The sequence below is a fragment of the Passer montanus genome, unplaced genomic scaffold, assembly GCF_014805655.1.
Source record: "Passer montanus isolate IOZ18808 unplaced genomic scaffold, ASM1480565v1 scaffold4, whole genome shotgun sequence".
Lineage (NCBI taxonomy): Eukaryota > Metazoa > Chordata > Aves > Passeriformes > Passeridae > Passer > Passer montanus.
Genome location: NW_024368818.1, coordinates 17,396,221 through 17,412,955, shown reverse-complemented (window position 1 = coordinate 17,412,955; position 16,735 = coordinate 17,396,221).

Here is a 16,735-nt window from a genome sequence, read left to right as displayed (position 1 = left end):
ACTACTAGGAGAATCACTGGAGACAAACCTGAGATGACAATACAAGTCATGTTGCCCTCTTCCCAGTTAGAGCTAGGAGATTTGAAGAGCTCTTTGGAGCAAATGGTTGGTAAGACCTCTCCTCCTGTCCTCATGTTCCTTTCCTGTGCAAGATTTATTGGTGCAGTACTGAAACAAGACTTTACAACCAGATCATTGCAGTCTGTATCTCCTTGGCATCAAGAAGGGCTTCTCTTGTTTAGGAAAGCTTGCTTTTCACTAAAAGCAAGAATATTCTGTGGTAGTAATGGGAATGTTACATTTCTTATTTATTCAGGTCTCTCCTCCTATTAAAAGCACGTATTCCAAACACATTTTGATATTAAACAGAACCAAAAATCTTAAGCTCATGTTCATCTCTATAACAGATAACTAAAGGCTACAGTGACCTCTGTGAAAACCATGGAATAGGAAACCAGGTAATGTAAGAAATATCCTGAAAACAAGACACTTCTTTTTCATCAGGGCACTGGAACTGCAATAAGGAAATTCTGATGTAAAATGTCTGTTGTCCAAATGTTTGAAGGGAAGTCAGAAGGAATTTTCTTAAAATATTAATAAACTGAAATCCAACTCATGATACTGCCTTTAGCAGGGCAATCCCAGAGTGCTGTTTCCATCGAGGACCAAAGACCCACTTGCCATAAAGGAGATTTGGGGACATAAATGCTAGGTGTCATCAACAGCTTGAAAGGGTATATGGACAGTGACTTTTAAAAAGCAGGACAGTTATCAGTGATCAGAAGTCCTTCAGCTGTATTATTCACATCGAGTGAAAATGATCTCTCCTTCCTGCCTTGTTCCTCATAGACTTCACATCTTCAGGTTAGAGTCTGAAGGGAGATAATCTAGCCCTGTGACTCTTGGGCAAAGAAGAGAATGGGTGGAGACACTAGGGCACATAGAATAGGTGATTCTAGGACACCTAAAGTACACAAAACTGGTGTAGACTATGCAATTAAAAGTAAGCAATATCAGCCTCTTTATTTTCTTTTTTTTGTTTTTCCCCAAGAGTGGAACTAAAAATGGTGTATATTTTCAGGACCATGAGAACTGACATGAAACATTATCCTCATTGTGCAGACTGCTTCTCTGGAGACCTCTCAGGGATCTCTGGGGTGTCTGTGCACTCATGCTGACACCTGGTGGCAAATAAAGAATTCAGGAGAAATTGACTATAGATGGCAGACAATTTCTTTTCTCTGGGCTTGTAAGATTAACCAGTTCCCAGGTTAACTTAACATGGCCATGCTGAAAATGATGCTGATCAAATGCTTTCTTAGAGTCTGTTCCTGACTCATGTGTTGAGTTCCTTAAAAGGTCATTTGGCAAAACGAATAAATATTTTTTGAGCTGAATCCTAAGAATGGTAGTTATATTGTTCATTTTCCATCTCAAGAAATTACAAATGATTGTGTTTCAAGTGCAATAAATTGCAATGATACTGATCAACAGACTCCATGTTACATTTTTCTGCTGCTGCTGTTCTTAGAAGCATAGAACCATAGAGAAGCTTGGATTAGAAGTGATCTCAAAGATCATCTAGTTCCAAGACTCCTGCCATGGGAAGGAATGCCACCCACTAGATCAGGTTGCTCAAAGCCCCTGTCTGACCTGACCTTGACCATTTGCAGGGATGGAGCATCCACAGCGCCTCTGGGTTTAGCAAGATTTACTAAGACATTTGTGGAACAATGTTGCTGAAATATTTTCATGATTTTCCAAGGGCTGGATCTCAAATCTTGGCTACAGATTACACATTACATTCTCTACCTTTCTTTCTTTCTTTTAATTAGATTTAAAATGATCTCAGGATTTCAGGGTTGATTTTTTTTCTTCTCATGTGAAAAGAAGTAAAGTTGTACTTAAGAGTATGCTAAAGGTAGTTTAAGTTATATGCTGACTCTGGAGCTGGAACAAACCCAATCCTAAAATGCTTACAAATTTTAAAATGCTTCCAGAAATCTCACATGCCCACCATTGTTTCCGAGGAAGTTACTTCATCTTAAAACCTAATTCCATGTGTAAAGGAATAAAGCCTGCTGCCTATGAGATCCTGCAGCTGGGAGTCATACAGCAAAACTGAGCACCTTTCCTCCTTTCAAATACAAAAGATATGTCCCATTCAGTAACTTCTGTTATCATTACAGAAGCCTCTAACTCTCATTAACTAATTAAGGTCGACTAGCCTCCATAGTGGCTATTTGATTTAACATATAGTGTACTAAGTATAAAAAATGAGGTCTATCTCTCCAACTTGGAAACAAAATCCATCATAACTAAAAATTTATTGGACTTTCATCAACCCCATCAAGATTCAAGGAAAGACATGAATTTGAACCAAACCCTAGTAATGTTTATTTCTGAGCTGAGATATATTTTAGAATGTTTGTGTGCAAGTTCCATGCAGAAAGGATTGTTTTCTAAATGAAGATTACAAATGGCTGTTTACCTGGTGTCTGATCAAGGTAAGGAATTATTTCCGGACATGTAAATAAAATTTAGAAAATTATGTTCTGTCCCAGGAAACAGCAGAGTCCGTTTTAAGTAACCTTATTTTCTTGCTATGCAGATCATTGAAGTCTATAAAGAATTGGTTCTGTAAAGTATTCTAATTAATTGAAACTGTATTTGCTTAAATCTACTAGCTTGGAACCTTTCCCAAGAAATCTAAGCACCTAAAATGTTAAAGGAAACAAATAAACACACCTCTCATTGTAAACGAATGAACAATCTCAAAATATCTTTTGACCAAGAAATGACAAAACAGATTATATTTTCCAACTGAAACCCTTATCACAAAGACTCAGTGCAGCTATTTTCTTGTTTACTCTCTGTTTCCCCAGGGAAAATGAGGGATGATAAGCAATGATGCGACCCAAATGACAGGAAACCTCAGCTAACAGATTTACCTTGTTTTGCTTCTCTCCACCCCAACCATTTCCAGGCTACAAGAACATCAAGCAATAAAGGAATGTTTGTCCCAGATTAAATGCTGACATTAAAAATAATAACTTTTTATTTAATGCAAGTTTTGCTTTTGGATTTAACTACTCCTTAACAAACACAAAGCAGAGAAAGTTATGATTACAAAACATGTTATGACTAAGAATTTGTTCATGTTTGGAGTTGTACATGTAGGCAGATAGATGCAATTTCTTTCACGAAAACAATACAAGCAGAAAATCTGAATTCCACATATTGCAAGCCTCAATCACACATGAGCTTCTCAAACAGCCCTGTTGATAATCTTCATCAGCAACAGTTTTAGCTGTTCATAACTCTGCAGAGCCAGTGATCTGAGTCACTGCTCCATCTGTACCATCCTAGTGGAAATGTCAGTGGCAGCTGCTGCTAGTTAAACAGGATTTAAGATAAAGGAGACAGAACAAGTTATCAAAATATTCAACTGGGATTTCAGCTGGCTCCTACTCTCCTTGGAGTATCATATTTTGGAGAATGCAGTTTTACTTGTGTTACCTGTAGGAAGTGCAAAGCTCCTACCAGTCTCTGTAGGATAAAAGGCTGACCTTTGGTGTTGTTTGCATGCTTGATCCTCTGTTCACAGTATTAGTGCTGCAGTCACTGCAAATCAAACATGAAACACAACTGGTAGGAATCATACGATCTATTACAATACTTGAAAAGAGACTCCTAGAGAGAGAAGGTGGTTCTCTTTTGGACAAAAACACTGCAGAGTGGTGCCACTGTCTTGTGAACAAACCTGGGGGAGAACGTAGCCTCCAGGTCTATAGCCCTGAATAACACTGGGGCCTGTCTCAAACCATCAACAGCCACTAAAGAGCCCCTCCAAAATTACTCTAACAATGTTGAGATTTAGTGAGAGTTTTTTCTCTTGCTGAGAGAGGGAAGGATATTGCTTTATACTGGTTTTCCAGGATTTAGTCAAGCTCATCAAGCTAAATGTTTGACCTAAAATATCTTCACTTAAACAAACATTGAATGAAAGGAAGAATAAGAAATTCTGAAAATGTTATTTTTTGTGTTTCCCAGAATGAAATACTTTTGGTTTGTAGGATGTTTGATTCGCAATATGATATAGGCACCCTTCATTGGAAAAGAGCTGTTGGTCATTTTGCCTTTTCCTTTGAGTCCCATAGGAAAGAGCACTCTCCTTAGCACCATCTCTCTAGTTTTTCTCTGGGGTAGAATCCAGAAACCCTACTCTTGCAGACCTATCCTACATCAGGAAACAAAACCACTCCCTTCTTTCTGATCCACTAATATTAAACTAGTCTAGCTCTGTATTCCCAGACTGTTCTAAAACTATGTTTGTTCAGTGATGTATAAGTGAAGAGCAGTGCCTATGAGGAAAAGTTTAAGGAATTTCCTACTGCTGCCAGAAAGAAGAAGATAAAATATGATTTAAAAAATATCACTCTTGTAGATTTTGCTGTCAGCCCCATTCTGAACATACATACTTGGTGTTGCATTAAAGTCTGAGGGCAGAGTTACATACTACAATTCAGTTATTTTAATTGGCTTTCCCATTGCTGAGAGCAATGTTGGATCACCAGGATCTTTCATTTCTCACATATGCCTAAAGAGATTGAAATTTCTTTCAAGTCCAGAAGGTTTTTGTAGATCAACACAGATGGCATAGTTGTGTTGTTTTGTCTCTTTGAGCAAGGTATGGATACCTGGATGAGATGTTCCCTAAACAGTCAGTGTGAATTAGCACAAGACTGGGAGTCAAGAACCTAAAGAGGTTATTCAAAATCTTTGCAATGTTTTTGCATCTGGAAAATTGTCTTCCTAGTCACAAAGATGCTTCTTTCAAAAGTCTTACGCATTTTTCTAGAAAGTACTTTGGATTCTGTTTCAATTTTAATGGTTTCTCTTTCACCTTTGCAGATCTTAAAGGCTCTGCATCTTTCCTTTGGGCTCTAGCCCTGGCTCTTTAAATCTGTAGTGCTTTAGAACTACAGACATAATTCTTTTAGGAAAAAGGATTTTCAGAAATGGCAATAATGAGACACTTGTAGAAATTAATTATTTTTTCAACTATAGATGAGTTCCTTGTGTTTCAGAGTGATAAGGTTGTACTTTCTTTGATATTCCCTTGGTATGACTATGTTTTTTATCTACTGAAAGTGCTGCAAGCCAGAGCTCTTCAGAAAGGGAGATGAATATGTCAGGTTATTTATACTATGATGGAGGTAAGAGGGACCTTTTCTCTACTAAATGTAACTACATTATTCCCCTCACTAATAAAAATTACACAAACACATCAAGGAGGCTTCAAACATTAATATGACCTTATATAAAGAGGTCATATTACTTTTACCTGTAAAGAATCCCTAAAGATTTTCACAATCCCTATATCATTAATTCAATAGCTTTTATTGATAGACCAGGCAAGAAATTCAGGCAATATTTAATTACTCCTGCTAGGATTTGACAAAGTTGTCAGAGCTTAGAGTACCCTGCGCTAGTGGGAGATTACCCTGATCATGGGGCATTGGAAATAAATTATCTTTAAGGTCCCTTCCGGCTCAAACCACTCTGTGATTCTATGATTCTATGACTTGGGCATGAGGCATGACATTATCAACATGAAGAAGACTTTAGGAAGCAGAAATGTCTGTGAGCTTCACAGGTTTCTGAGTTCAAGGGAAACTCAGCTATCATTCTTAGGAGCTTAGGGACTTACTCTTCTAAAAGGTAAGATACGCAAAACTTCCTCACAAAAATCTTATTTGTGGATCCAGCCACAGCTGTTCAAAACTGGATTTTCAGCTCAAAGATGGACCAGAGACAGAGATTGTGGATGTGAAGACAAAGAAATTATCATCCAATTTAGCTGATCTTACAGGGTAAAGGCAGTGCTTGATACAGCCTTACCAAAGTTCAGAGAGTGGATATTTTTAAAGCCAGTACAAATAACTGCATTGCCTTGACTACGGTCTAGAGATTTCTGCTTCAGCAACTAAAGACCACTCAGCTGTTAATTCAAAGCTAATTCAAACAGCCAGAGCCCTGGCTGTTTACTTAAAGGGGGCTGAAATATTTGGAGCAGGACTGAGATTTTTTTCACAGCTTTGCACTGCTCGTGTCATGCACTTCACATGACAGCCATGTTACACAAGCTTAGATGCATCTCAGAAAAGATCAGAAGCCATTTTTCTGTTTGTCTTTTGTTATAGAAATGTTACTTTCCCACAAAAATAAAATTAAACAGCTAGAAGAATATCCACTAGGTTTTCTTAATCCAATAAACTTTGTTTACAATTGTGGATGGCTTTTCAAATAGCATTTATAGTATTATTGGCTATTTACAGTGTTTTCTGAGCAAACTAAAATTTTGTTTAATTGGACATGTCTTGCAAATTAGCAATTATAGTTGACATTTGCAAATTTGTGGCTATTTTTATGGTGACTTACTTATAAAATAGTCCTGTGGTTTATGTGACATTTTGCTATAGCCTTAAATGTTTATGAGGACTTTTGTGCCTTTTCAGGCACAAAAGGCTTGTCAAAATTTTCCCAAATATATAATCCAATTAATAACAGATCACAGAATTTTGTTTTAGAACAGTATAGACTGAAGATTATCTCTAATCCAACCCAGTGCACAAAGGGGCAGCTAGAGCAGGTTGCTCAGGACTGGGTGCAGTAGGGTTTTGAGTATCTCTAGGAGTGAAAGATTCACAACCTCTCAAGGACTCTCTCATAATAAAAGACTTTTTCTTATATTTGGTAAGAGTTTCCTGTGTTTCATTTTGTACCCACTGATTCTTGTCCTGGCACTTGACACCACTGAGAAGAGCCTGGTTTTGTCTTAGTCACTCCCTCCATTAGGTGTTTATATACACTGATAAGATGCTCTCCAGTCATTTTTTCTCCAGGCTGAGCCATCCTAACGTTCTCAACCTTTCCATGTATGTCAGGTACTACAGTTGGTCCTTTAACACTCTTCAGGTCCTTGGCTGGCCTTCCTCCATATGTGTCTCACCAGGGCTGGGTAGAGAGGAAGGATCATCCCCTTTGAACTGCCATCTGCACTGCAGTACAACACTACCTAACACAGCCCATCACTTCTTAACTTGGCTGTTCATTATCTCCATCCCTTGTTCCTAATTTAATCCCTGCTCACCAGCATGGCAAGTGTGTTGGCAAAGGTGCTCCTGCCCTGCTCAATAATGTGGCTCCCTCCTTAGTTTTCCTCCCTTCTAAGTGCAGTGCTGGATGTAAAATTCAGAGAATATTTTCTTAAAAGACAAAGCTGAGTGAACCTAAAGCATAAACTAATCTGAGGCACAAGAGGATGGCGTGGTAATAGTTATGCATAACTAACAGAAGAGCAGTAGGAGGGATTTTTAATGAATGTGTAAATTCAGGGAGTAATACCCTGCCTGAAGAATGGCAAACATAATGGGCTACATGAAAAGGGAAAATAAAGGTGATCTCTGTAATTACGGGACTCTAAATTTGACTTAAATGCTTTGCAATGTATTATAAGCGTTGTTGAAAAAAAGAATAACTGAGGACAGAGACAAAGGCAAGTTAATAAATGATCCATGTGGTTTTATCAAAGGTGCTACCCTAATCTAATACCTGTCTGTTTTTTAAGGACTGATATTTTAGATTATATTAAACAGTGGATTTAGTACATGCAGATTAAAAAAAAAACCCAAAAAATTAAAAAAAAATCCAAACCAAAAAATCACTATAAAACCACCCAAAAGACTAGATGCAGTTTTCCATTGGAAATTACTGCTCAAGGAAAGTATGGTGAACATTGATATAAAAATAGTAGGCTCATAAGGAGCTGACTAATGAAGAGACTGCAATGGCTTATTTTAAAAGAGATTAATTGGACTGGAGAAGAGCTCCTATTTGTATTCTCCTGTCATCAGTCTGAGACTAGTCCACTTAATTTGCCAATGACCTAGAGATAAGAAGTAGATAAGTGGTCATCCAAACTTCCGGCTGGAAAAACTGGAAGATGCTGCCAATATTAGGGAGGACTGAATCATCATTTAAAGAAAATTTTTGAATCTAGTTGAAAAGTCTAGATGTGTGTTGACATTCAAGAATGCAAGGAGGAAAGCAATGAACATTGGTATAAACAGGGAAGACACTACTTGAAGGCAGAAAGAACTACCTACAGGTGGATTCTCTGCCCTGTCCTTGTCCTGTACCCATCCTCATGGTCTGATGCCTGGGTCTGCCTTCCTGCCGACTGTGTTGGGACAGGGCTGACTGTGAGGCTCCATTCTTCCTAAAATCCCAGCCCCCAGAGAAGCCACTGGTCTTCATGGCACCCTGTCACTTGTATCATGTGTAATTCCAGACAACTATGATCATTACACTAACTTTTTCAGTACATTATATTTACATATTTTTGCAACTTTTATTACTTCCTAAACATATAAAATTACAACAAACATTGTATCCTTGTTTCCTTGGAGATGATTAAAAAAACTTGTAAAGACAAATTAAAGAGTGGTTTTTTGATATACATTCAGATTTCAACTTTCTTCCCATTCCATCCCTTTTCTGTAATGAGAAAGGCTAATTCTGCATTTGAAAACTAATCTTGAGCTGATCAATACCTAGAGTCCACCTCCCATGGTTCCAACAAAAAGGAGAGAGAAACATCACAAAACTCAAGAACCATAAGTACTGGTCATAAAGCTTTTTCACTCTAATCTAGACCCAATCCTCAATTGGGTCAGCCCCACCTACTACAGCACTGAAATGTGTCTACCTTCCAGGGAATAGCACTTGCTTTATGGATAATAATTTCAGGATCTTACTTGAAATTTATTAATTTGGACATGCAATCAGACCCAAGCTCTGAAGAAATGTGAGATTAAATTTTAAACTGTTATACAGGTAGACCATGTGAGACAAGCTGCCAATTTACACATCTGAAGGCATCAGAGGGAAATTTTACACAATTTCCCAATTTTAATTTTTAGGCAAAAGATCAGGTATGGAAGACCCAAATCACCTTGAGATTCCAGCCATCTTTCATAAGCATCTCAGCCAATTTTTTAATACTCAAGATATTTCAATATTCTCAGAGATGTTTACCCTGCAGAATCATTTTGAGCTGTATTGAGCTGTATCTTGCTTTTTTCTGAGTTCAAACCTCATTCCTGCTGCCATTAGGGATGAGAATTTTTGTTGCTAATGAAGCCTGTTTGTTAAAATCACAAGTTGAGATGGGTATCAGTGAAAATTATGTAAATGTATTGCAGTTTGAATACTCATCCTCTAAAGCCTGATTTGCATATGCCAAGTTCTTTTTTTTTTTCTTTTCTCTAAAGAATCACTGGATTTTAATCAAATTTCACTCCATCCTCAGTTGGATTTGAACCATGAAACTAAGTTGCAAGGCTTTGTATCTTGCATTAAATCCCTGCACATATTCAGTCCAAGGCATTCTCTCCTGTCAAAACATGGAATTTTGTAGTGGGATCAGGAAATGGCATGACATTCTTTATTCACCAACCAAATTTGACATTCAAATTATAACATACCTCGATGCTGCACTGGTTTAAATTTTGTGTTGCTCTGTGTGTCAATCTTTTATTTTTCTTCTTCATTTACATCTCTCTCTCTCAAGTCAGAGAGGATGGAGGGCTAGGGAGAGCCCAGAAATCAACTTACTGAAAAGGTCTGCTTTGCAGACTAGTACATTACCTTCTGCTAAATACATGTGGGATTTAAATTGTAGCATCTAATTCTAGTGAAATCAGAAAATGAAATGAATAATATCAGTGTTTTCTCATCAAAAGGGCAATAATGAGAGCAAAAAATATTGCAAATATACTATAGCATCATTAAAATTTTAGAACTCCAGTCTTATGATCTGCAAAAGTTGTGCTGCTGGTGAGCACAGTATTTTATCAAGTCCATTTAATTTGCTTTAGAATAGAAATCAACAATTCAGAATTTAATTCAAATTCTGAAGGAATACTTGACTCTTGATTACAATTTCAATGACCTGCATTTCCTAACTGTTGAGTTGTACTTATGACTACCAAGTTCTTTGCTTTTCTATTCATTACATATAATTGCTACTTACACTTTTTCTCCTATTATTTTTTTAGCCTGGATTTATACAGAAAAGAAAGCTTCTGTAATCACTCTGTGATTGTGTGTTTGTGGAGGGGGTATGTTTCATGCATTTCCTAAGAAAAAAAGCAGGTTTAACCGCTTGGCTATTCTGAAAGAAATTTGACATACACATAAATGTTCTAGAGTTACCAAGTTCCTATAACTTTTCTGAAATAGAAATTTGCATAGACGCATGGAGCTCATTAAGATAAAACCTCTTTGTAAATTCATTTATTGCTAGCTACCACAAAATCTCCTTTGGTGTAAACTTCTCTGAATGACCTAGTAGAACAGCTTCAATTAGAGATCACACAGTATTTGAAACAATGTCATTGAAAACCCAAGTTTCATCAGGTTGACTGATTTTAGCTGAGAAAAACTTCTTTTGAAGGAGTGCAGAAACTTGAAGGCTTCTTGTAGTATAAGCATATAAAAGAAAAGCTTTCAATAAATTTTCCACATTTTAGAAATGTTTTGTCTTGTTTCATTTGTTTCTGTATTATTCCATGGCAATGTCATAGGAAAAAATGTATTTATGACTGCAAAACACTTTAAAAAAGCTAATAAATATAAACGTGAAATTAAAGAACACATAAAAAGCAAACAGATTAATTGATAAGAAATGTCAAATCAATTTTTATATTACTGTTCCTAGTAATTGAGAAAAAGAAGAGAAATGGTGAAAAATGGTATTTGAAGAGAATTACATGTGATGGGTTTTTAAAAACCTGAATCAAAGAGGCACAAAATAAGTTTTAAAAAATTACCATAATGAGTATTACTTGTCTTGCCAAGTATAATTATGATCCTATCACTGAACTCAGAAGACAAACAAATACAGAAGAAAGAGATATAGAATACATAATGAGAGATTGTAAACACAAAATATGATACTTTTTAAAAATCTCGTTTGAAGATGATACTTGATGATATTCAGAAATGCAATTACTTCCTTTCTTGAAAATTGCTAATGGTCTTTTCTCAGCAAGCTGTGCCTCAGGAAGAAACAGGAATTATAAATTTTTTTGCTCTCATGACTTCAGAAGAGTAAAATAGGCAGTAGACATATAGATTGACACATTACACTCTATGAATCAAGTGATTAAACCTTCTTCATTATATTTCTTTTCTCCACAGAGACTCAAGATCTGTGCCAGAAAGGAGACTATAGCCCCTAATATTGCCTGGATTTATATTATTAGCTGAATAATACAGGCTTCAAATATCATTCAGAAGCTTTCTTTTATTTTGTTGGGGTTTTTTTGTTTAGTTTTTTGTTTTGTTTTGTTTTGTTTTAGGTGGGTTTTTTTCTGTTGTTGCTGCTTTGTTATTAATTTAAAAAGAGGCTTTTAACTTAAAAGTAAATGTCAATAGTCCTCTAGAGCATTAATCTAATCTGCATAGATGCTCTGGAATGTTCGAAGTTGCTCATCCTATCAACATTCTCATGTTCTATGAAAATAATATTCAGGGATATGGAAGTGATATTTTAACAACTGCATCTAAATATCTGCGCTCCCAGAACTGGTACACCATAAAGAAAGTAGTCAGGCCCTTGGGAATCGCTAGCCGCATCTGCACTAGGATACACAAAGGAAGAAATATGAAGAAAGAAAGAAAGAAAGAAAGAAAGAACAAAGACTGAGTGCCCCCCTTTGACATAAGTACCTTAACAGTTCATCCATGACACTGCACTTTTTTTTCCTCTGGCTTAGTAAATATTCTCCAAAAAAGCAGGAGGACCACAGGCTCATTTACCCTGTGTTTGCTTCCAAGCAAGCAACATGAACCAGCAAAGCACTACAAACTACTTTAGAATATTTTCTCAGAATAGATGCTGTTGGAATGAAATAATGAGTTTCCATATCTCTTAAGTGAATGACCAGATTAGAAAACAGTTGTTTTGCTACAAAGGTACGAGCATGGATCTTCCGCTCCTTTCTCCAAGAGCAGATATTGAGCAGAGGACGAGTGGGTTTCACTGTGTGGGGGAGCAAAAAAGATGCAACTTAAGATCAGTGTAAACTGATGCTCCAGTCCCTTGCTGCAGCCTTTGCAATCAAGTGAATTTTGTGGGAACCCAGAAGCTATTTTAACTAGGGGAGCATAACAATCACACCTTGGAGGGGCACACAAAAGTGTCTTTACAGTATACTACTCTTATCTCCTATGCTATTATTTTTTCCCAGGCTTACAATAAACAAAACCAGTCCTGCTTACCTCTTACCCATTAAAACCAGGTCAAATAATTATTTTAAGGTAAGCCAGAGAGACTCAAATGCACTATAGCCTCAATAATTCTCCAGAAACTCAAGAAAAATGTAATTTAGTTCAAAACTAAACATTTTAAAATTGCAGACTGAGTTTTATACCTTTGAAGATCCTGACTCCCTACTGCATTACGCAGCACCGCTGCTGTCAAACAGCTGGAGCACAGCTGAGACATTCTCTGGGTGTTGTGCTAGCTCCATGAAACATGTCCTAACAACTCTGTCCCTAATGGTTTCCAGCACCATGTGCTACAAAGGGAAGACACTAGAGCCAGCAGGTCAGCATTATTCATTTCTTCACAGACAGCATTATGGAGGGACACAAATGATATAAGTTTAATAGCTCACCAAGTATAACCAGAGGAATCTCCCCAGTATTCAATCAGGTACTTTAATAGAACTGCCAAACACTTGGTCTGACTCTGCTGCCTTGGCACCTGGATTTGGCATTTACACACATGCTTAGGGGCCATGAGCAGCCATAATATTAGACCTTACCATTCATATGGGGGTGACACTCTTTATCAGTAGCTTCAGTGGAAAGAGACACAGATTCAGATGTTACAAGCTTATACAATCTTTTGTCTTTTACCTACAAGATAATTGGACAAATAGAGAAGAAAAAATTGTGTTTGATCATATCAGAGCCATTGTGGCCCTCTGGTGATTTAACTCCTCCCTTCAAACCAATGGTTTTGAACATATGCTAAAACTGCAACATCACTGATGCCATACTTAATTGTCTCACCCCTGTTTCTAAAAGATCTTTTTACAAGCATTTCTGCACTGTAAGAGGACTCAGATGCACAAGCTCCATGCTGGTCTATTCCACTACCTGTTTATTACATGTAATTAGGGAATGTTATGCTGACTCAAAAGTGCTGGAATGCCTTGAAAAGCACAATTCTATTACTTCCTTGTTTCTGAGGACATAGGCAGTAAGCTTTACAATTTTCTTAATTGCCTGAGACCTTTTATATTTTTGTTTCCTTTTTTTTTTCCATCAAATGAATATGAATCTACTACAGAAAAAAGAAATGCTGGTTTTATGATTTTATTTCTTTTAAGCATATTTTCTCTTAAGCTTTTATTTCTTTTCTGTAGAAAGCTAGCAGGAAAACACCATTCTTGTGAGAGTAAATGTAAAAAAGTATACATGTATTCCTGTATTTTATTTTATACAGAGGAAACACAATTAGAAACAAATACGTAATAGAATGTAATGAGCTGCCCATGGTTGCTGGGCTTGTCAGAACATTTTTCTTTTTAATTTTAGATTTTCTATAGGTATGTTTAAAATTTGGGAAGGGTACAGATTTGCAAGTCCAAAAGACTCTTAATATAAGAGCCAAGCTTATACACTTGAGTGTCAGAGTGTAGGCCTAGAGGTGGATGGAGAAATAATGCAGATTACTTCAAGATCTACTTAGTATTTCCTCATAGTGTAAAGGACTCTTAGCATACATGATAATCAATATATGAATATTTGTTGTCGAAGTCTGTGGAAATATAACTATATATCTCATGGAAGGATCCCCCAACCGGAGTAGCTTGTTGGAGAAGTACTTGTGTAAAGACACATCATTTAGACAGTTAAATGCAGAAAAGCAAGGAGAGGTTAATGTCACAGGACAGGAACAAGTGGTTACTCACCTATAAATGGATGCAATCTTTCAGATATTTAAGAAAAGCAACCATAAAACCAACCCTGATAAGGAATCTAAGCAGTTTTGCTCCAAGTTGAGGCAAATTTTCAACTTTTTTTTCTAAGTGTAAAGAGTTCATGCACATGCATGGCTTACTGATACCATTCCCCACTTTCAAGCCCGAGTACCAGCCTGCCAAATAGTCTTTGGTCTTTGGTCATCAATATTTGCCCCCTGCTTAGTAGCAGTGATGGGATTCCTAATGCCATGAGCCAAATGTTGAAGAAAGTTCATTCAGGTTGTAACAATGCAATGATATTCACAAAGCTATGCATTAAAGTCTGCCAGAAAACTAGATGGCAGAAGTAAATTATGTCCTAAACAAACTTTAGAAGGAGATGGAGCTACATTCTTCTTACACAAATGATACATAAGATATTACTACAAGGCAGGAGATTTTAAAATGTTACACTTTAGTAAAAAATATCTTAGCTCTAGAAAAGAGAGACCATCTCTGCTACTGGAGCTCTGTTCTAAATCCAAACTCTTCTGTCCCTTTCAAGATGTGTGAATCATGAGGGTCTAATATGGAAGAATAATTATGCACTTGCTATCAGTAAGAAGTAATATCTTACTGTGTGCAGTTTTGGGCATCACAATATAAGATATTAAGCTACTAGAGAGCACTCATCAGAGATCTAGGAAGATAGTGAAGGGTCTGGAGGGGAAGATTTATGAGGCAGAGCTGAAGTCATTTAGTCTGTTCAGCCTAGAGAAGAGGAGACTAAGAGGAGACCTCATTCCAGCCTGCAGCTTTCTCAGGAGGGGAAGAGGAGAGGCAGACATTGATCTTTCTCTGTGGCAATCAGTGACAGGACCCTAGGGAATGGCTTGAAACTGTGTCAGCAGGGGTTTGGGTTGGATATTGGGAAAAGATTCTTCACCCAGAGGGTGGCTGGGCACTGGAACAGAGTCCCCAGGGAAGTGGTCACAGCCCCAACACTGAGAGAGTTCAGTAAGCCCTTGGGCAAGGCTCTCAGGCGCATTGTATGACTGAGAGTTGTCCTGTGCAAGGCCAGGAGTTGGGCTCAATGATTCTTTTAGGTCTCTTCCATCTCAGAATATTCTACATTTCCATAAACGTTGTTAGCAGAATCTTGATGCCCAATTTAAAGAACTACACAGACAAGCTGGAATACCAAATGGGGTACAAATTCTGTGGTTGTTTTTTTTTTTTTTTCTATACCTTTTATGATCTATATAAGGATTTCAACCTCACATCTCCTATGAAAGAGTCATCCCATACAACTTCTGCTCATATATCCAAGCTCCCTACAAATCACAATGATTCACCCAGTTTTGATTCTGTTTTCTGCTCATCACTACGCAGTCCGAGGACTGTGGGGTTTTCCCTCAAACAACAGCAATATAACTTTTTATTTTCTGTTGTTCGATCCTCATGAGTGAATATCTACTTTAAATGAGAATCAGGTTTTAGACTAATGCAAACACCTTCTATCACTGAGCATTTTTATAGGGTTCTGGCTAATGCTGAACTGAAATCAAGAGATAATGGAATGATTTCACCACGCTTGCCCCCTTCATGCTACTGGAATGATATTATTTCCATTACGTTATTTTTGTCTATTACATAACTAGTACCCGAAGAATCTATAAAAACAGAAGGATGCAGAAAACAGTACGGAGTTGTATGAAGATGCCAAACACAGAATACATTCTATTTTTCCAATTGTTGAAGTTTTGCTTGTGGATTATCTAAAATTTGGTTAAAAGAAATAAACTTTTCACAGGCACCCTCCCCACCAAAAGAAATAATTCATCTTCTTTCTCTCAAGGATAAAGATGCATATTGATTAACATAACATCTCTTTTTCCAATCAGCTCATAGAAAATGTTTTAACAATTAAGATATTTAGTTTAGGGTCTGATTGTGTGCCTCACCATACCTAACTTCCCTTTTTGCAACACAGAGGTATTAAGTGTGCTTAATTATAAAAATGCGGGGAAAAAACATCAAAAAGGTTCCCCAGTATGCATTTCTTTGGTGTCTTAACATAAGCAAATTTTCAGATTCAAAGTAAAAAATTTTAGAAAGAAAAAGGCCAAATTAAGTTCAACACTGAATCTAAGCTAAAAGTCTAGTTTTTCTGGATTTCAGGCAGAAAAAAAAATGACAGTTTCTGATGCATTTTTCTTTAAGGTTTAGCACTTTAATGTTCATATCATATAGATGACTAAGTGGTGGAAGGTTGATTTGCAATCATTTCAATTGCCAGTTTACTCCCCTCAAGAGGTTTCTTTCTTTTTCTTTCCTTCTTTCATTTCTTTTTTTATTTTTTTTTCTGCTAGATCGTACAAATCAATGCTTATTCCAAACATGAAACACACTGTTTTGAAAACCAGTTAAGGTTGCCAAGGCAACTACAGTGTTGTCACTCTCACATAATTTACAAAACCTATGCATTTTATGGCAAGGAAATTAATAGTTAAAGGCATTATAAATCTTATACTGACAAAACAGTGAACACATGCATTATTTTCTTTGGGAATATAGAAATGGAAAGACAAAATCTCTGATCCTAAGAATCCAAGAACATGTGGGTTTCCCTTGAAAACTAACAGTAAATTTCTTTTAGCTGTAAGCAATGAATATATGCTTTTTCTAAG